Source organism: Leptodactylus fuscus, chromosome 2, assembly GCF_031893055.1.
Source record: "Leptodactylus fuscus isolate aLepFus1 chromosome 2, aLepFus1.hap2, whole genome shotgun sequence".
Classification (NCBI taxonomy): Eukaryota; Metazoa; Chordata; class Amphibia; order Anura; family Leptodactylidae; genus Leptodactylus; species Leptodactylus fuscus.
Window position 1 is genome coordinate 72,440,091 of NC_134266.1, and position 21,324 is coordinate 72,461,414.

The 21,324-nt window shown below is 40.7% G+C and overlaps 1 long non-coding RNA gene across 1 annotated transcript in view; it reads right to left on the minus strand.

The window, feature by feature from the left end:
• The window catches only part of LOC142194693 (uncharacterized), a 63,819-nt gene that overhangs the window by 8,172 nt on the left and 34,323 nt on the right, over window positions 1–21,324 (minus strand). The window contains exon 2 of the long non-coding RNA XR_012715045.1: window positions 15,450–15,522. This is a non-coding gene — a long non-coding RNA (uncharacterized LOC142194693). The remainder of the gene's footprint in view (window positions 1–15,449; window positions 15,523–21,324) is intronic.

Here is a 21,324-nt window from a genome sequence, read left to right on the forward strand (position 1 = left end):
ACAGTACTTTAAAAGTGGATGGGATTCATGCGAATCCCATCCCCACTTTGCGGAAAAAATCGCAGCACAGACACGCTGCGATTTCCAAAACCGTTGCCGTTTTGAAAATCACAGCATGTCAATTATATCTATGGAAACGTTGGAGGCTTTCCCATAGATATAATTGTAACTTAAAGTCCGCGGAGGAAAACTCAGTGAACTTTCTGTTCAAAGCGCTGAATGTCTCTCAGACAGGTGCATTGCATTTTAAGTGCAACTCTCATGTAACAAGCTATGCACCTATGTGAGCAAATCAGGATTTTATTTCTTCTAAAAGATCAGGGCCACATGTAAGAGAAAGATTCACCTGTGGTATTCAAAAGAATTCATATAGAGGGAACGCACAGGGTTAATTCAGATAAACATTTTATTAGCTTTTGCTCACAGACTGGGTGGATAGTTTTACTCTCATCACAGTTACTGCCAACCTACAGGCTTATTCACCTGCCTGACAGTATACTAGGTCAGTGGTTTTCAACCTACAGTACACGTACCTCAGGGGTTATGTGGCGTGGCTAAGAACCACTACATGCTGCACTGTATACAAGTACCCTCTCCCTAGGATGGCTGTCTGTGCATTGTCCACAGGTGCCGTCCTTATTTTAGAAGGGAAATGAGTGTTACTATGAGTACTGATGGAGGCCCTGATTGTGGATAGTGGTGTACTAGGAGCGAGTGGTGAGTGACATTCATCACATGCCGCTCTGATGCCAACTTGCTCTCTGTTCTAGGCACCAAATGCTGATGGCACAGCAGGCCCGGGAACAAAACATATGCATGGAACAGAGTGAAGAGTGATGAATGCAGCTTACCACATGTTCCCAATAAGCCACTGGCTGCATCAAGTGCCTCTATCAGTACTCATGGAAGCCCTCACTGCACTTCTACAGCCATGTACAGGTGTCCGTCCTGGGCAGGGGGATCTACATGTAGTGCAGCAAGTAATATAGACATCACTGGGTGTGAGAACAGAGTGGGGGGTCATTATGTGGGGGCTATTACCTTATACGTGGAAGCAGAATGGGGACCATTATGTTGTATGTGAGGGTACTATGGTGTCCTTTAGGTTACATATAGGGGCCGTTATGTGTGGGCCATTATGTTTCACGTGAGGGCACTATGGAGGCTATTATGTTTTATATGGGAGCATCTGTGGAGATCTAACGTCTTGCATCCCCACTGATCAGCTGATTTCAGTAGCTACCAGTTTTGAAACTACACAGTAGATGGAGTAGGAAGCCTTCCACCGCCTACTGTGTCCACAATGAATTAAGCCATCTGCTTACAGCTCCATTGACTGTGTAGTTCTGTAGAAGCCAACAGCTGTGGAGAATAGCTGACCATTGGGGGTGCCATATGTCAGCCTCCCCACCGAGCCTGAAGTTTTGCCAAAAATTTAAAACTTTGTTCTAAGACCAGACAAAGAAAATTCCCACAAATGTACAAGAATTCTTGCTTCAATTATATTTTGTTTACACAATAGCGAAACGCTGCAAGTATAGAAGTGAAAAGTGTAATATAGCGTGCCTAGTAAAGTTACAGCCCATGTAGTCTGGAAATATGCACAAGCATTCCATTAGACTGACACTGTCTCACCCAGTAGCAAACAATCAAGCAATACATACAGATTGTTTCCTGGTGATCTCCACTGTACAGTATATTTCCCATTTGTCGTGCTTTTGTCATGGAACAGGGGTCAGAATAGGCAATCTAAGCAGTGTGTGGGTATGTAGTCCCATACCCAGCAAGCCGCAATTCACTGTGTTCTGTGATAGTCCACATTAACTTTTCAACAGTTGTCGCTAAAGTAGCTTTTCTGTGGGTCTGAACCAGACAGGCTAGCCATTATGTCCCACATGCATTACTGAGCCTTGGGTAACTAAAACCCTGTGACCAGGGCTGGCGTTGGGGGGAGTGGGGACAGACTGGGCAATTGCCCAGGGCTCCCATCCCCAAAGGAGCCCCCAGGATCGGGAGCTTGTTGACTCTAGTGGGCCTTGATAAGTTAAAGGGACACGGCATTCTGTGCCGCAGGACCCCTTTCCAATAGAAACCTACCAATGGAGAGGTCTGTAAAAATAACAAACTATTTTACTCACCTCTCCTGGGCGTCCAGCAATCCAGTGTCATTTTTTGACCTGTATATAGGGTGTACTATCATTTACAAGGTGGGCTATTATTTAGGGAGGGAGCTATTTATAAGAGGCCTATAAAAATGGGGAACCCATTATATATAAGGCATCTATTACAAGGGGGAGCTATTATTTATAAAAGGGGAATTATTTATAAGGGGGTTATAATTGTTAAGTGGGCTATTATTTATAAGGATAAATATTATTTATGAGAGGGCTATTATTAATAAGAGAGAATTATTTATAAGGGAGCAGTATTATTTTTAAGGGGTGATACAGGGCACTATTGATATAGGGCACTATTATTTATAAGGGAGCTATTACTGATAAGGGTGTAATATTATTTAGAAGCAGAGACTATAAGGAAGCGCTATAATTGATGACTGTGTGCAAAAATCTATTAGGAGATACAAAGGTGGTGATTTGAATTGTGTATAGGTATATGGGTGTTATTATCACCGTTTTGGGAGCAGAAAGGAGACACCATTAAAAGGGTTGCCAGTGAAAGAGCTGCACTGCCTTCTTAATTCACGGAATATGATGGCGTTGGTATCTTAACATTTGGGGTCCCGCTTTTAAATTTGCCCAGGGACACACTTTGTCTAAAACCGGCTTTGCCTTTGACTATGGCTTCCACAACAGTAGCCAGTAATATCATTAATCTTCCTTGGACCACTTTTGGTAGGTACTAACCACTGCACACCAGGAACAACCCACAAGATCTGACTGTTTTGTTGATGTGCTGAACCAGTCATCTAGCCATCACATTATGGCCCTTGTGAATACATAAAGGACTACTGACACGTATCCTTTTTTTTTTCAATCCACACATGGTTTTAGCTCCATAGACTACATTATCACAACCTCCACGTGTGTTCTTACCCTGCCATTCTTGTGCCAAATCACGGAAACTGATGTTACATATGCATTTCATGTCAATGCTTTAGATTGATGCACACAATGACTGTTGTGGCCCAGTAGCCACACTAGGGACCGGGGCCACCTGTGCTTTCACTTAAGTGGCACACTGATTGACTATGGGCTTTCCTTATTATTGCCCATTTGGTTTTTCATGTTATCAAGTGGCCAGTAATGGGATCTAGCCCATAATTGATCAGTGTTTCACTTGCTTAACTAAAAGCACCGGTAGCTTTGGCCCAAAGTGCCGATACAGTGTCAAAGTAGACACATGTATTGTACTTGCCTCTTTTATTGCCACTATTGTCATCTCTTGTATCACCCAATACCCAGTACCCAATTGTGTGAATACTAAATCAACAGTGTCTAATTTTCAGATTTTTACCCCATATACTGCACTGGGCAACAACCATTCATGGGTACGGATGCAAGCCGCAAGGATCAGGTAGTGTGATACCTTGTAAATAGATGAAGCAATACGCAGCACGCCAAAGAAAATTAATTCTAAGTGCCTTTGGAATAAACCTACTTGGTTTTTGGAGGATTTTTGGAGGACTCAATGATCTGTCTATCTATGTAGATTATCATTACAACTATTATTATTGCCCAATGCTAGCATCTAATCTTGCATGACAGTATCTAATAGTGGCACCTGATTCCATATAAAATGATAATTGTAGTCCCAGTAAGAATATGTAAACAAAGTACTCTTTATACTATACAATACATATAGCAAAAGTACATTTCTATGTTGTTATATAAGTTGTCCCATGCCAGGAGACATTTATGACCTTTCCACCCACAACAAGTGCCCTGGCCGTAATTGATGCTTGGGTCAGTCTGCTTACGTGTCACATGATTACATTTCCAAGAAGACATATGAACATGATAAACTCATACACAGAGGACGATAAATCATTAGCAGGAGCAGATCTATGAGTGTCAGGTATTATCAATCAAAACCTGATATATAGAGGGCCTGACAACCTGATCCATTGCCCTGTGTATACCTCATTACCTAACAGGCAGAAAAAAACACAGAATTGGAAGACTATACAATGTAGCAGTCTGACAGGATGTGCCTTGTATCTAATGTATCCCATTATCTGTGAAATAATCAGATGTCTTACCTTATGTAGCACCAATCTGTAAGTATAAAATGAGACTAAACTGTTCGTGCTTCATCAAAGCTCATTATTTCCAGTGTAGAACAACCAGCAGTCCACAGATCAATGTACTGGAAACCTGACAAACCAGACTGTCTTGTCCCCAAGACCTGGTGACAATATACACGCCCAGCGGTACAATGTTTGCCTCTCAGAATAGCAGGTACACAAGCTGTAAACGCCCCATGCAGCAAGTAACAGGTCCCAGGCAAGAAGGAATGTGAAAGGAAATCTACCAGATCTCTTCTTGTATTAAGGGCATGCGTGCAGCTTATTGTTTTCCAACATAGCTGCCATACTAGACTAAAAAATGTGCAATAAGTCTATGTCAAGAAGAACTTCTAGGTTCAGCATAGATGAGATGACAACTTGCATCTGCTGCCGTAAAAGTTGTAATGTCTTTGGAATTCATCTGGTTTCCTCCCACACATGAAAGACATACTGATAGGGAAAGTGGATTGAGAGCCCCATATGAGACAGACCGACAATATCTGTAATGCGCTGTGGAATATGATGGGGCTATACAACAAGCAAAATAAATCATTGAGGTGCAAATCACATGGGGGTGCAAAGTATATATATTTTTTTTTTACATAAACACATTATATAAATTGTTTCCCTGCTACAGACCATCCCATTATACATACTATATCACAGTATTAAAGGGGCTCTATCAGCAAAATCATGCTGATAGAGCCCCACATATGCGTGCATAGCCTTTAAAAATAGCCTGGGCGCAGTAGCCGTAGTAGAAGCCGCATGCTACTGCGCATGCGCCCAGGCTATTTTTTTATATCAGTGTCCGTTTGCGAGCGCCGGAGGAAGACGGAACCGGAGGACGTCGGAGGAAGAGGAGGCATGGAAGAAGATGAAGACACACCCTGAATGCCCGCCCAGGGTGCACGATCCGTAAGTAGAGCACATTCTTTTTTAGGTTATTATTTTAAAACGGGGGGGGTAGTTTAATATAACATTTACAGTGTCTGAATAGCCTTTTTAAAGGCTATTCACGCATATGTGGGGCTCTATCAGCATGATTTTGCTGATATAGCCCCTTTAAAGTGTAACTTCCAACATTAATAAAATGGTGTTGCTTGAGTGCTATCAGGACAGGAGGGGGTGTTCCTCACCGCTCTCACAGTACAGCGCAATAGACACTACAGTGAGGAAGGGCGTTCCTGACTAACTGTCAGAAACGCCCTTCTGACACTGAAGTGTTACAGTACCAGCACCGATAGCTCTTCACCAGGGGCACCATACATGAAAGCCAATAGTGTGCTGAATTCAGCGCACTATCGGCTTTCTAGCGGTGTATTAGACTGCATGTGCCCAAGGAGGTGAAAGGTCCTCTTTAACTCCAACTCCTGATCTAGGTCCAACTCCTTCATAAACAGCTGACAGGCATGTCATTCAGAAGCAGTACACATCCTCTATTTCATTAAAAAGCTAGCAAATGAATTCCTAAGTAAATATACATCAAACTAAGCATATAATTAATGATATAACATTACTAACTGTATAATATAAACAATTAATCATGTTATTTTGAAGGTTGAATTGGTAACTTTATTCCAACTCATCTAAGGCCTGGTTCACATCTACGTTTGGTATTCTATTCAGGGAGTCCGCTTGGGGACCCCCAAATGGAATAATGAACGCATTAAAAAGCGATGAGCAATGAAAGCACACGGACTACATAGACTATAATGGGGTCCATGTGTTTTCCGCATGGTGCCCACATGAGTCATACTTCAAGAACTACTTTCCTTTATGCATGATTCATGCGGAAATCAAACAGACTCCATTATAGTCTATGGGGTCCGTGTGCTTTCATTGCTCACCGCTTGTCAATGCAGTCGGTATTCCGTTCGGGGGGTACCCAAGTAGAATCCATGAACAGAATACCGAACACAGATATGAACCAGGCCTAAACTCATAAGATAAAAGTTGATCAGGATCAGTTGACAATATCTACGTGGCTGCTTGTATATAGAAAGAAGGATCAGACTTGCTGATTTTCAACATGCTCGATCCTTTGATTCTATTGGAAATAATCTCCTGCCCAAGGGGTCTGCCAGCAACTCATTTTTCTTTCTTTGATTCAATGGACATATATGTGTAACCAGGTCATTTGTGCGTATTTATGGCCGTTATTGTAAGAAACAGCCACTGGCTGAATATCCATAGGATCAGTTTAACCTTATCACTGAGCCTCTTGGTATTTTCTTCTCTGTAATGTAACAATAGAAGGAAAACATTTTTGAACATCTCATTGATCCCCCACTGCTTCAAGGAACCTACCGATCAGGTCCCCGTTGGTCTTTACTTCTTGGTATTTCCATTATGTTGAAATAAGACCAGAAAAATGAGACTAACAGAGACTTGTTGTAAGAGTCAGAAAGCAGCAGATCAGTAAGGTGAGCAATGTTTACTTTGTTTTTTTAACCCATTCATGCTCAAAAACGTTATCTCCCCAGACAACCCTAAATGCTAGATTTTTGTATTTCCTCTTTGTAAATCTTTGGGGACAAATAGACTGCAGATTAAAGAGCAACAATGTCATAGAAGAACCCTCAATCTTTTATGAGGTAATTTCGCTAAAAATAAATATGGCTGAGCAAATATACAGCTCTAGTCTCATAATAATTTGGTTCTCAAGAGACTACAGTATATTCAAATGCATATGTCGCAATGTCAGCGATGGCAGTATTAGTATGCAGAGGTGAAGTGAAAATCGTCTTGGCCCCCAGGCAGTACAGCTGACTCAAAGCAAGATTTGTACACAGTGTTATGTCTAGAACAGGGCCTTAGGGGTTGGTGCATTATGCAAGAATTCAAGGAACTCCACACAAAAAAACTCTGTGCCATTCACTTTCTTCTCAGAACCTAGATGTACGAGATGTACGAGACGTAACACTTTCATTACTTTCTCTACACAAATTCTTATTAACAGCAGCACTTTGGAGATATGCTTTACAGCAGCCATATGCAGCACAGGGAGAAGAGGTGTATAGCGGTATTACCTCTCAGTTCATTCACATGATCAATTACAATGAAATGAATACTGAAAAGTGATCTTTACAGAAAAAGTAGCCAATTTGTTGTGAGGCTCAATGACCAATGTAAATATTTAATATTTCAGTATTTTTTGTAAAATATATATATCTAAGAAGGAAATTTAAAAAAAAACAAAAGCAAAAACCCACAATTAAGATGGTAAACGAATACAAATATGGCATAATTCTGGCGTAATTTGTGCCAAAAATGTTTACAATTTCCAAACCTTGTCCAACAAAGGGGTGTGGCTTCACAAAAGGGGTGGGGCTTCATATGAGACACAGTGCGCCACAATAGGAGCCAAAATTTTTGCCAACATTTCTGTAAGAAACTGAGTCAAATAATAAGTAGTGTAAAGTTAGAATAGACAATCTTAGAGTGCATTCACATGATGAAACGCCGCACTGATTCTTGCACGATAACTCGTGTAAGAATCAGCACTGCAAAACAGAATCCCATTGGCTTCAATGAGTTCCATTTAACATGCGTAAAACATTGAAATCAATGAGTTAAAAAGCCTCCCATTGATTTCAATGTGTTATGGGCATTAAACGGAACCCATTGAAGTCAATAGGATTCTGTTTTGCAGTGCTGATTCACACCCCTATTTCCTGTCCTCATTACACAGTTGAAGTTATCTTTTCCCATCACGTTCACATCCTCCTTGAGCACCAAAAACTGTGCTCCTAGTGTTGAAGTGCAGCAACAGTCTCATAACACATCAAAATGATTTCTCTAAATCTACTAAAGTGACATATATAACAGAAGTATATTGTTATGACTGTAATGTACTCTGTAACATGGTGGAGGCAGTTGAATATATTTATAGAAATGGTACCCTCCCTTTAAAGGGATCCTATCAATGATCCTAAAAATGTCCGCGCACATGTGCAGTCAGCTCTGCCCAAGGCCCGATGGCAGAGCCAACTGCAAATGCGTAGAAGTTTGACCCCAGCGCTGGAAGAAGATGCGGGGAGAGGCCACTCCTGAAGAAGATAGAGAAGTTGCTGGAGAGTTCTCTCGCAGCATTGGGGACGCCCCCAGTGCTGTTTGAGTGCTGGGGAACGCCCCCAGTGCTGTGAGAGAACTAATTTGCACACTGAAAAATACCGGGATTTCTACTGAATGGCGGTGCGGAGAAGACATCTAAAGGTAGGAGAAGAATAGCCTTTCTTAAGTCTATTTCTACGTGTTATTCAGAAAAAAAAAAAAAAAAAAACATTTTTATGATAGGATCCCTTTAAGTTATATGGGCATCTTATACAGTGACACATTTGTTGAATGTGTTTCTGGCTAACAGCAGAGATAACAATATAATGCTTTATGATTGGGTTCCCAGTTTATGTATGCCTGCAGGGAAAAGCATTACATTAACAGAAGCAATGATAAATTAATTTCCAGTAATGCTATTGTCTGAAATGTTATGCCTGAAACCAATACACATTCTAAAAGGCTTTATGGATTTTAATTAACCTCCAGCTAATATCTCTTAATATGCAGTTAATGGTCAGGAACCAAGTCTGTAAACCAAAACCACAAAGTCATATTAGTCTTATTTGTAGTGACAACAAATCCTTTGTTCATACGTTTAAATTCTTTGCTTACACTTATGTAACCAATTTTGGATTAAACTGTTGAAAGAAATATTTTTAGATTTTATTCAGACATATAGCTGAAGGGAAGACAAGGCTCAGGAGATAATAGCAGGGCCAATATTTTCAAATGGCTTAAATGTATCTGATGCCTGGTTCACATTAGCGTTCGTCCTCCGTCCGCAAGGAGTCCGCATGAAGACCCCCCCGAACGGAATACCAACGCTAATGCAAGCGCTGTGCAGTTAAGCACACGGAACCCATAGACTATAATGGGCTCCATGTGCTTGCCGCGCACTGCCCGCACAATTCATTCATGCAGGCAGTGCGCGGCAAGCACATGGAGCCCATTATAGTCTATGGGCTCCATGTGCTTTGCAAGCACATTGCTTGCAATTGCGATTGCATTCCGTATAGCAATATTTAAAATTGTAGGTAAACTAAAGCACTGGCTAGACTGAAACACAGCAAAGAACCCTCAGCTGTGTTGCTATAATAAAGCAAAGGATCAAAAATGAACACGCCTCCTCCGCCGAAGCGTGTGGCCGGAGGATGGTGCAAAGGACTGAATAGAGAAAAATGTTACAGATACTTTATAAACCTATAAGGGTGCATTCACACGATACAACGTTGTGCGTGATCTGGCACATATACACGTGCCGGCAGATGACGCGCTCAAAATGCTCCCATTCATTTCAATGGGAGTTAGGAGCGTATACACTGCGTTATTTTGCGCCCGTGATTTTGCGATGTGGAAAAGACTGTGGTGGAAACCCATCACGTTTTGTAGCCAGGATTCTATCCACTTTCAAGGTACTGTGAGACACATCATTTTTAGCCAAAACGCCCCAGTCTATAAATGCTTTTGGTATCATATAAAAAGAATCTCTACTTCCATATGCTGCAAGAATGTAGCACTGTCTATAAAAAGACTGGTGATATCACTAACTAGTAACACAGCCAGGAAAGTGATTCTTATATAGCGAATGACCTGCTGCGTGTAAAGCTCACATAGCTGACTAGTTATTTATCTAGTGATATCTTAGGTTGTTTGATAACAGAATCATTTTTATAGATGGCGTTAAATTGGAGACTTTCCCCACCTTTGACAAATGCTACATCTGTACACAGTAACAATAAATGTGTATGGTTTACCATGGTATTCCCTTCCCCTTTCAGAAACCATACTTTTTGTATTTTTCTGTTCATAGAGCTATATTTGTGCCGGGGCCCCACGTTGCGAATACACAGCGTTAAAAAGCTACATATAACAGTACCTGAAAAGTTGATGGGATTCTGGCTAATCCAATCCAGATATTGCAGAAAGAAAATCTGTAGCGAAAATGCAGCGATTTCTAAAACTGTTATGTTTTTGTAAATCGCAACATGTCTATTGTACCTACGGAAACTAGTGCGTTTTCCGAATAGGTGTAATAGAGACAGAAAGTTGGCGATAGGCAGGAGCTGTATGTGGTTGGCTAATGAGAGCCTATCAGTGTACTCTTCAATCCTACAAGTCGCAAGGAAGGAGGCACACATCCATCCTATGGGAAGACTCAGCAGCAGAGGAACACGGCAGAATTAGAAACAGGAACCGCAAAATGTGAATCAGAGATTAGGATTACTAGAACACAGTTTTCTTTTATTATTCATAATATTTTCATTGATAAGAGGAAGCCCAGAAACAGTCTTTGTACTCAAATAATTACATTTTTTAATTGACTTTCTTGACTCAGAGGAAATAAAATTTTCATGAAAACAGAATGACAAGTAGAACTATGTTCCTATAGTCTTTAGGACATGCTTAATAGAGCCCAGTGGGGCGTATAAAGAAAAATAATTGACAATTTTAATGAGTATTCTCTGTGACATACATTACCAGGGGAAGGAAATTGTGCGAAAGAGTTCAGTTTACAGTTCAATCTCATCTCAGTAAACTTAATATCTGATAAGAAATTCTCCAAATTTGAATAAGAAGTTTGTTAGGTTTGGGGTATGTGTAGGTATTTTTAGATGGAATTTTTTATTGACGCCTCTGAAATTAGTTTTGTATAAATATCACATTAGTATAAACATGACACTGTACAAAATTTGTAAGGGCTCTTAATGCAATCATAAATGTTTGACGGGAAGCTGTTCATATACACATATACAGGTCCTCATAAAGACTCTTAGGAGTGGGGCCATATGGTGGCTCAGTGGTTAGCACTGCAGCCTTGCAGCACTGGAGTCCTGGTGTTCAAATCCCGCCAAGGGCAAAAAACCATCTGCAAGGAGTTTGTATGTTCTCCCCGTGTTTGCATGGATTTCCAACCCATATTCTGAAGACATACCGATAGAGAAAAATGTACATTGTGAGCTCCATGTGGGCTCACAATCTACGTTTAAAAAAAAAAAAAAAAAAGACTCTTAGGAGCCAAAATATTGCTGCCATATTTGTAGGAAGAATAAAACCTATTTGCGGACCTTTTACACCAACAAAGATGTTGCCATTTCTCCTTTTCTTAAAAAAGATTTTCAAAAATTTTCAAAACAAGATTCTTCAGCAGCTGAGAGCTAAGACCTCTATAAATGCACTTGTCACATGAGTTTGTGCTGCTTTGTTATGTTTGAAGAACTCTTTAGTGACTTTTAATCTCATCATTTTAGAGCAGGAGGAACATTATGTCATACATTACATTTATAAAGCATGTAAAATATAGATATAAAAATCTGTCAAGGTAGAGTAAAATACAGCCATGTCCCAATTATGCAGCATCCACAGAACTAGCAGATTTCAAGATCAGATTTTCCAGTCTAGTTAGCAAACTGATGCAGGAATATCTACGGCTTACAATTAATCTTGAATGAAAATTAGTATCCTTGTGACATACAGGACTCCAACATAATGATCTGAAGTGCTCAAAAACCCCAATATATTCCTCAAAAAGTAAAGTATGTGTTATGGAATTGTCACTGAACCAATTCTCAAGAGATTCAGGAAATGACAGATACCAGAGAGCAGTAGAACAAGCAGCCAAAATCTTATACTTCACTGAGAGATAGAGCTAAGGCTCCCCAAATGTTCCTCACCAGAGCCCGCCACAAAGAAAGGTGGATCTATACTGAAATTTGACCAAGTTTATTGCTCCAGTAGCTAAGTGCAAGAAATAGATTTTCTGGATCTGAATATAAACCAAGACCCACACTACTAGTCAGTAGACAGATCAAAACAAGAGGTCAAAGACAATGCCAAAATCAAAAGACAAAAGAATATAAGAGCAATAATCAGATATGATCAGAGTTCTGGAGCCAAACTTAGTAATAATTAACTAATAGCAGGCACCTGGGACATAGCTAACAGGCCTTAAATATCCCTCCTCAATTGCTGAAAGATTCAGCATAGAAGAGCTTGAGGAGTGTTTTTTATAACTACTGTTCGATGAGGAAATGGCTTTCTTCAATCACAAATAGAAAAGAAATTTTATTATATAATTATATATATCTATACATATACTGTATATACATATATATATATATATATATATATATATATATATATATATATATTACAGTTGTTTTTGATAGAAGATTTATGGTGGAGGAATAAAATGTTTGGTGAAAATATTTCTTTAAAGTACTTAAGTTTTTTTTTCAGTTACAGTGGCATTGTTCTTTTCCCCAACATTGTTTCATGCATATAGCAATGAAAATGGTAAAAAAAAAACAAACAAAAAAACAAACAAACAGGGTCATAAAAGCTTTCTGTATGTATCCCTAGAGGTTCACACATTGATCCTTTTCCTCTAAATGAATACATTTGTTAAAAGGGGCGCTTAAGCTGTCCCAATTAGCTGGGAGGCAACTTGTTACTTCAGAAACCTTCTCATCGATGCGCTTTAGTGATTTTACTTAATCTTTCTCCCAGTCATGTCCAAGGTAAAGATCAGGAGGAGTGGAAGGAGGTGGATGCAAGACTATTTACTTTAAGACTATTTAGTTCAAGACTATTTGGCTCAGAATGCCTTTTTCCTCTTTGTTGTAGTCTCATTTTCTAGCTTGTATCGCTTGCACACTCAATAGCTGCTGCACTTATAATGAGTCACTATGATACTAAAGAATATGAAACAATTACACGCGGCACAATGTAAGAACACCTGCTTTACTTTTGTACATTTAGATTTAAGAAATCTCTGCTGGGTTTTTTCTAATGTGTTAATCACACAAAAAAGACACGCAAACAAGCGTAATGCTGTTAAATCTGTTATGATTCTGAAAGAATATCCCATTGACTTGTATATGGGGCCCACATAGGCACCCTATATAAGGTTTTGAATAAACAAGGCTTTGATAGTACAAAATATGCAACAATGTAATTGATTATGATTTGTTATGTGTTAAAGCCTGAAATTAACTATTGTTTCTATACACTTCTGCTCTTGTTTCATTGTCCTTACAATGTAATGTATCACTGGAATGGGAAAGAGTTGCAGTACCCCGTCGCTGCCACTACACAGAGTACAGTGCTGTTGTATAAAAAAGAAGAGTAGAACACCCAGACTGATTTATAAACCTGTGAGAGGCAGTGAAGGAAATATTCAATTGTTCCCCATTTAATAATACGGGAGTGCTCAGCGGACCATAGTCAAAGTAATACTGTGGAAATCACTATTATTAATAAAAACTTTTCCTCTTTATTCCATCCCTTCAACAAAACATAAAAGAAGGAAGAAGCTTCAGAACATAAAAAAAAACCAAGGTGTTATTTTGACAGTGTTGCGCTTCATCTGACTGCAGAGGATTTTACAGTGCTTTGGTGTATACCTTGTTATTGTCCCAGGTGCCTGCTATTAGTTAATTATTACTAAGTTTGGCTCCAGAACTCTGATCATATCTGATTATTGCTCTTTTATTCTTTTGTCTTCTGATTTTGGCATTGTCTTTGACCTCTTGTTTTGATCTGCCTAGGGACTAGTAGTGTGGGTCTTGGTTTATATTCAGATCCAGATAATCTATTTCTTGCACTTAGCTACTGAGGCAATAACCTTGGTCCAATTTCAGCATACATCCACCTTGCTTTGTGGCGAGCTCTGGTGAGGCACATTTGGGGAGCCTTAGCTCTATCTCCCAGTGCAGTATAAGATTTCAGTTGCTTGTTCTGATTTTACAGTGCTTTGGTGTATACCTTGCTATTGTATGTCATCACCCTTTGTTTTTCTCTTGCAAGAGCACCAGGGCATAAAGAGGGGCCAATGGGCACTATGCGATACGTAAGGTGGAAATACAACACTGCGTAGGGAGAAATGCAACGTCACTGCCTACTAACCAAGGAAAACATTGCAATCAGTTTCTTCTCTGTCTAATACAACACTACTGTATTATAGAACAAAGTATCACTGGGCTCTATTGTTCAGCCATCAATTAATGCAATTAATGCTACCTACTGAATAAAGGGGTAGAAAATGCTAAATTGAAACAGACAATTTTTATTAAATATACAAAACACAATAACAAGTTAAAAAGGGTGACAATACCACATCTACCAGCAGTAGGTGTGGGGGATAAATCCAGCAAAATTAATATAAATAGGGTATTTCTTATATTTCTTATATTTCTTAGCATGTTATACCTACTACCTCCACCTCATTGACATGTGCACTACCTATTTATAACATGAAGTGTATTCACCTGGATAGGCTTTCTCTGTAACATTACGTCTCCATTTGTATTAACTGACATGCACTTACTAGTTCACTGTGTGAATTGTGTCAGAGATGTATGAAGGTCATTGATGTTGAAATTTCATATATACCTTGATAGGTTCCTGGGTTTGTATCACCCTTACATTTGGGCGATTACTATAAGCTTACAACTTGATTTTGTACCAATCCATTTATTTCAAATACTGGGAACAATAATTACCCTATTTATATTCATTTTGCTGGATTTATCCCCCACACCTACTGCTGGTAGATGTGGTATTGTCACCCTTTTTAACTTGTTATTGTGTTTTGTATATTTAATAAAAATTGTCTGTTTCAATTTAGCATTTTCTACCCCTTTTTTCCGTTTACCCCTCATTCTGGGTTTTTGAAAATGCAATTATTTGATGATCTACAGTGGGTATTAGATGTTGTTTAAATGAGTTACTTTGATATACCCTGTTCTTCATGCTTGTATACATACCTACTGAATAATAAACTGTCCCTGAGAATCTCGGGGGGAAGGTCACTTATATAAAGTTCATCTTGCTTTAAAAAACAATAATTTGGCATTTCGGAAAGGCTACGCCAGTCTGTAATCTATTTTACAATAGTCAATGGATTACTGCAGGCTCCGTTCACAAACAGCAGTGATTTGCTGATACAGTGTTTCTTTCTAGAACTGCAATTTAACTGCAATCCAGAATATTTCAGCAAGATCAAGACTGTTTGTTTTTGACTATCACTACAAAGAGTTTCATCAGGAATATAGGAATTATATGGAAATCATAAAGGAAACAGATCCAAATACATGTAATTCACTTCCATAAAATGATAACTTTGTGTTATACTGCATTTACTTACTGGAGACATTCCTCAGATGTACTGCCGTGCGGCCCGCTTTCACATCCTGGGTATGTATGTTTTACATCAGAGTCTGCAAATAAAGACGCAAAAAGATAATGTACTATCTGATATGACTGAGCTCCAAATTAAAAAAAAATTTGACCAATGCAAGGCTGTTCCCAGTAATCCTTTATTGGTGAAGAAAGGCTTTGAGCAGATCACACACTTAAAGGGTTTTCCCACTAATATAACCATATTTAAATTTGTAGATAATAAAAACATTCATAAGAAGCATTTCAAGGTCCTGAAGTGGCCTAGCCGGTCTTCAGATCTCAACCCTATAGAAAACCTTTGGAGGGAGTTGAGAGTCCATGTTGTCCAGTGACAGCCCCAAAACATCACTGCTCTAGAGGAGATCTGCATGGGGGAATGGGCCAACATACAAGCAACAGTGTGTGCCAACCTTGTGAAGACTTACAGAAAACGTTTGACCACTGTCATTGCCAACAAAGGATATATAACAAAGTATTGAGATGAACTTTTGTTATTGACCAAATACTTATTTTCCACCACAATTTGCAAATAAATTCTTTCCAAATCAGACAATGAGATTTTCTGGATTTGTTTTCTCATTTTGTCTCTCATAGTTGAGGTCTACCTATGATGTCAATTACAGACGCCTCTCATCTTTTTAAGAGGGAGAACTTGTACAATTGGTGGCTGACTAAATACTTTTTCCTCCAACGGTATATATCAAAGAAAGAAAAACCTTAATACTCACATTTTCCATTCCCCTGTTCTCACCTGTTTCTGGTCTCGGTGTTTTCAGGGAGCAATGGGCATGATGTAAGTGATGTCAGTACATTGCACCTACTGCTCCAAAACACCAAGAGCAGAGTCGGTGGCCGGATGGTGAAGCAGGGTGCATATGGCTCCCTGCTTCACCATTGTCTTCAATTCATCGGCGTCCGAAGGCTGTGCCAAGGAGCCTTGTCTATCATAGGGCCCGATGCAAGTGCCCTATGGTTAAAGTGGACCTGCATGCGTATGAAGATAGCCAGGTCATGATAAGGAAATCATGGCTGGTTTTCTGACAAGGGGCAGACCATAGAAAGTTCATGCCTTCATAGTTTGAATTTGTAGACAATTAAAAATTACAATATGTTCATGGGAAAACCATTTTAATCTTTTCCTAACATCCACCGTACAATTATGGCTAATGTTGGGTGTTTAAACATGGCCGTTGCTCAGGAGCTGAGCGACCACTATAGCCACTCATTCTCCACTTTATTATACTTCAGAGACCTGGCAGCAGTGCCTGCGATCCATGTCTGATTGACTGAGATCATTAATCCTTCTGACCAAGGCGTCATTTTACAGGTAGCGAATAACATAAATTTAAGCTGACATATATTTCATCGAAGGCGCATGGCCCCACTGATGAATGCCCCTAATTTATTACAAGGAGTGCGCCTTCACATAAACAATGCACATACCGTATTTTTCGGACTATAAGACGCATTTTTTTTCCTCCCAATATGGGAGGAAAATGTGTGTGCGTCTTATAGTCCGAATGCAGCGTGTGCAGCGTCTGTGTCCCGTCTGTGTGAATCAAAAGGAGAGCAGCACGGTGCCTGCCTGCTCTGCCCCTCCTTCCCTGTCTGTGTCGCGTCTTTGCAGGAGCGAGATATGAGAGACAGGGAAGTAAGGGCGGGCCAGACAGGTGAAGGAAGCGTGGTTTCAAGCTTGCCGAGAAAACCACGCCTCCTTCTCCCGTCTGGCCCGCCCCTCCTTCACTGCCTCTCAGATCTGGCTCTGGCAATGAAGCCACACAGACAGGGAAGGAGGGGCGGGCCAAACGGGAGGAGGAGGCGTGGTTTTCTCGGCAAGCTTGAAACCACGCCTCCTTCACCCGTCTGGCCCGCCCCTACTTCCCTGTCTGTGTGGCTTCATTGCCGGAGCAAGATGTGAGAGGCAGTGAAGGAGGGACGAGCCAGACAGGTGAAAGAGGCATGTTTTCAAGTTTGCTTAGAAAACCACACCTCCTTCACCCGTCTGGCCTGCCCCTTTTTCTCTTCTTGCATAGCTTCACTGCAGGGTGTCTCTTTCCATCCATGGATGAGATAGATTAGATATAGATAGACAGAAAGACAGACAGACAGACAGACAGACAGACAGACAGATAGAGATATATGTTCAAATCACCCCCATATCCCTAGAATACATATAAAACAAAAACATTACTGTGAAACACATACACATTTGGTATCCCTGTGTCCGAAAGCCCCCGGTTCTATTTAGATTGGTGAAATATTATATTATTAGGTTATTAAATATTTCACCAATTTTTTTTCCTTAAAATTTTTTTTTTCCCTACTTTCCTCCTCTAAAACCTTAGTGCGTCTTATGGTCCGATGCGTCTTATAGTCCGAAAAATACGGTACTTTGGCGGCACAAGAATTATCAAGGTCAGTCTGTCAAGACCATAAGACAACAAATCAAACAAATGTTTTGCTGGCCATTCATATTAAGGCATAAAGATGCATAACATGGACAATACAATTTTTAAACATGGGAACCTAGACTTAAAAAAATGTATATTATGTAATATATTGTTTTTTTTAATGCATGCAACTGTCTTCCCTACAGCATATAGAATAAAACCCTTCTGGTTTCCAGAGTCTTTTGTATCCTCTCTGATTAAATGAGGGAGGGAGGGGGGGAGTTAGTATATGTACCAGTATTGGGGCATATTGTAAGCCTAAAATATCTTCTGTGATTACTGGAATATAGGGGAGATCTTTTGATTTTTACTATTTAACTTATATTAGGGGGTAAAACAAAACCAAGAAAGAAGAATATTATGGAAGATGCAGAGACCACCTTTATGATTTTACATTTATTACCTTCAGCACCCCTTTAAGGGGCCTTGACCAGGGCTGATCACACTACAGCTTCTATGTTTGGCAATTATTTTAAAGTAAACTTTTATTTATTCTATTCATAAAGTGAAGGGAAGAAACTTTACAAAATAGTTGTCAAAACAAAAGTGCCTGTGTCTTTACTTCTGCCCATCTTATCTGAGTGAGTCTGGTCTGTGCTAGGTATACAAGCAGTTTACAATGTCTCCCCCCCCCCCCCTCCCATCTCTATAGAGTTCAGAGATATGACAGCTTCTACAGTATTAAGTCATTTTTATCCGGAGGGGGATTAATAATAATTTCTGATAATCTAGCTGTATTGTGAAAGAAAACTATCTATCTATAGTGCAGATGTTTCTCTGCTTTGAGGAGATCACCAGTTCCTCCCCCTCCCCTCTCCATAGAAATATAGTGTACAGAATTAATCAGTGACAAATGGAGGCAAATAAGTGACAGCACAGGCCATTTTCTTTGACAAAATATATTACAAAGTATGTTCAGTTCTCCTGCGCTATGGCTTCATGAAAAAATACATGAGTGTACTTATATGTTAAGCTATTCTTACTCTTAGCGCTGGAGAACAGATGTGACCAAGCTGAACTCTTTTGACAGTCACACATTTTCGTCGCAGTCTCTGATTTGGTAAAAGCGTTATTCCCCAAGAAACTTACAGACATTTATCTTTCTAAAGTCTTTCCAGCTTAAGTCCAGAACACAGCTGGCATTTGGGAGATAACCGGCCAATAAATTTCACAACATAAGTCTGACTATTAGAAATAAGTTGTGTTACATCAGACGGCATAGAACTTGAATTAGTCTCCTCCAGATTCTCTATTTTGTTTCAGATGATTTTATATCATTTGTTCTGTGATAAAAGAGAATAAAAGAACAATCCAGCATAGATGGAATCAGTTTTATGCATTTTTAACCACCAGAGGCTCAATGACTGTGTGCAGAACACTTATCTCACTACTATTCTGTATTTGTTCTCTGGGAAGGACAATCTTAATGTGAAACTGTACAAAACACATGTTTCTCAGTTTTTTTTCTCTACACAAATTGATAAGATTGGTAGGGGTGTCAAAGTCTACTTTTCCTGTGATATCACCTCAGTATGCAAAGACCAATAAAAAATCTGCAGACAGAAGCTTCTCTGGCTGAAAGTCAAAGCTCCATTTTGGTTCAGTTATAGTAGCAGTGCCATGGATATTGCTTCAACATTTAACTTTGACCATAGCTGTGTCTGACTGCAGGTGTTTTGGCAGCCCTTGCATCCAGTGGCGGATCCAGACTTTGCGGGGCCCTGGGCCATTGACTTTGGCGGGGCCCTACTTATTGGTGGGTCTGGAAGGTGTGGAATACCCCCCAGGGAAACAGGAGGGTCTGGGGGTCCCCCCCAAGATTTTTTGAAAAAAATTAGCCCTAAAAATGCGTTTTTGAGGCGTTTTTTTTAAAACTAGTGACGTTAGGTTCACACTAACACAGTCCGTTCTGAGTTTCCGTCTTCTGCATGCAGAAGACAGCAAGCTGTCAGATCGGGTCCGGCCGTGAGCGCCAGTGAGCGTTTTATGCTCTCCGCCGTGAAACCATTTTTTTTAAAACCGAACACAGAATACTGAATGTCCGACTCTATGTCCGGTTTTAAAAAAACGGTTTCGCGGTGGAGAGCATAAAATGCTCACCAGCGGGGCCACACGGTGGCTCAGTGGTTAGCACTGCAGCCTTGCAGCGCTGGAGTCCTGGTGTTCAAATCCCGCCAAGGGCATAAAAAACCATCTGCAAGGAGTTTGTATGTTCTCCCCGTGTTTGCATGGATTTCCATCCCATATTCCAAAAAGACATACTGATAGGGAAAAATGTACATTGTGAGCTCTATGTGGGGCTCACAATCTACATTTAAAAAAATGCTCACCGGTGCTTACGGCCAGACATCTTTCTAACCCATACCTCCCAACTTTTGAAGATTAGAAAGAGGGACAAAATGTGCGGCGCGCCGCGGCAAACTTGGCTCTGCCCACTTTATGTTGACCCATTCTCATTCATTTTTCATGCACTCCCACACAGTATAATCCTCCTACAGTCACCCGTAAATTATATTTCCCCCCTCCATCTCTCCACCAGTTTCACATACACCCTTCATCTGCCCCTAGTTTCATGTCCCCCCCTCCATCTCTGCCCCGTTTCATGTCCCCCCTCCATCTCTGCCCCTAGTTTCATGTCCCTCCCTCCATCTCTGTCCCCAGTTTCATGTCCCCCTGTTTCTGCCCAGTTTCATGCCATTCTCCCCCCTTCATCTGCCTCAGAGTCATTCTGTTCTCTCCCACACCTTCATCTGCCCACAGATTCATGGCCCCCGTCTCTGCCCCAGTGTCATGCCATTCTTTCCCCCCTTCATCTGCCCCAGTGTCATGCCCTTCTTTCCCCCTTCATCTGCCCCAGTGTCATGCCGTTCTTTCCCCCCTTCATCTGCCCCAGTGTCATGCCGTTCTCCCCCCCCCTCCCTCATCTGCCCCCAGTTTCATGGGCCCCGTACATTATGTTCCACCTTAATGTTTAACACAAAAAAACACACTCACCTTCCCTCGTTTCCCCGCCGCTCTCTCACTCATACACATAGTTGTAGGCGCGATGTGACGTCATCACATCGCACCTACAAATGCCAGAGCGCAGCGTTAAAGCAGGAGCTGAGCTGTGACAGCTACTGCTTTAATCGCATATGTATTCAGCTCATCAGCGTCCTACGGATGCCGATGAGCTGAAATCAGGACATACCTCCCGCCGACCGGGACCTTTGTGTTAGGGCCGTGCCGTGCCGCGGGGCCCCGGGCGATTGCCCGGCTCGCCCGGCCCTGGATCCATCCCTGCTTGCATCCCTGTACTTAACTAAGTTTCGTTTAGTAGGTTACATTTAGAATCAGTGGAGTAACTAAAGTCTTGTGGGACCCATTGCAGTCCGGGGTGTCAGGAGAGTC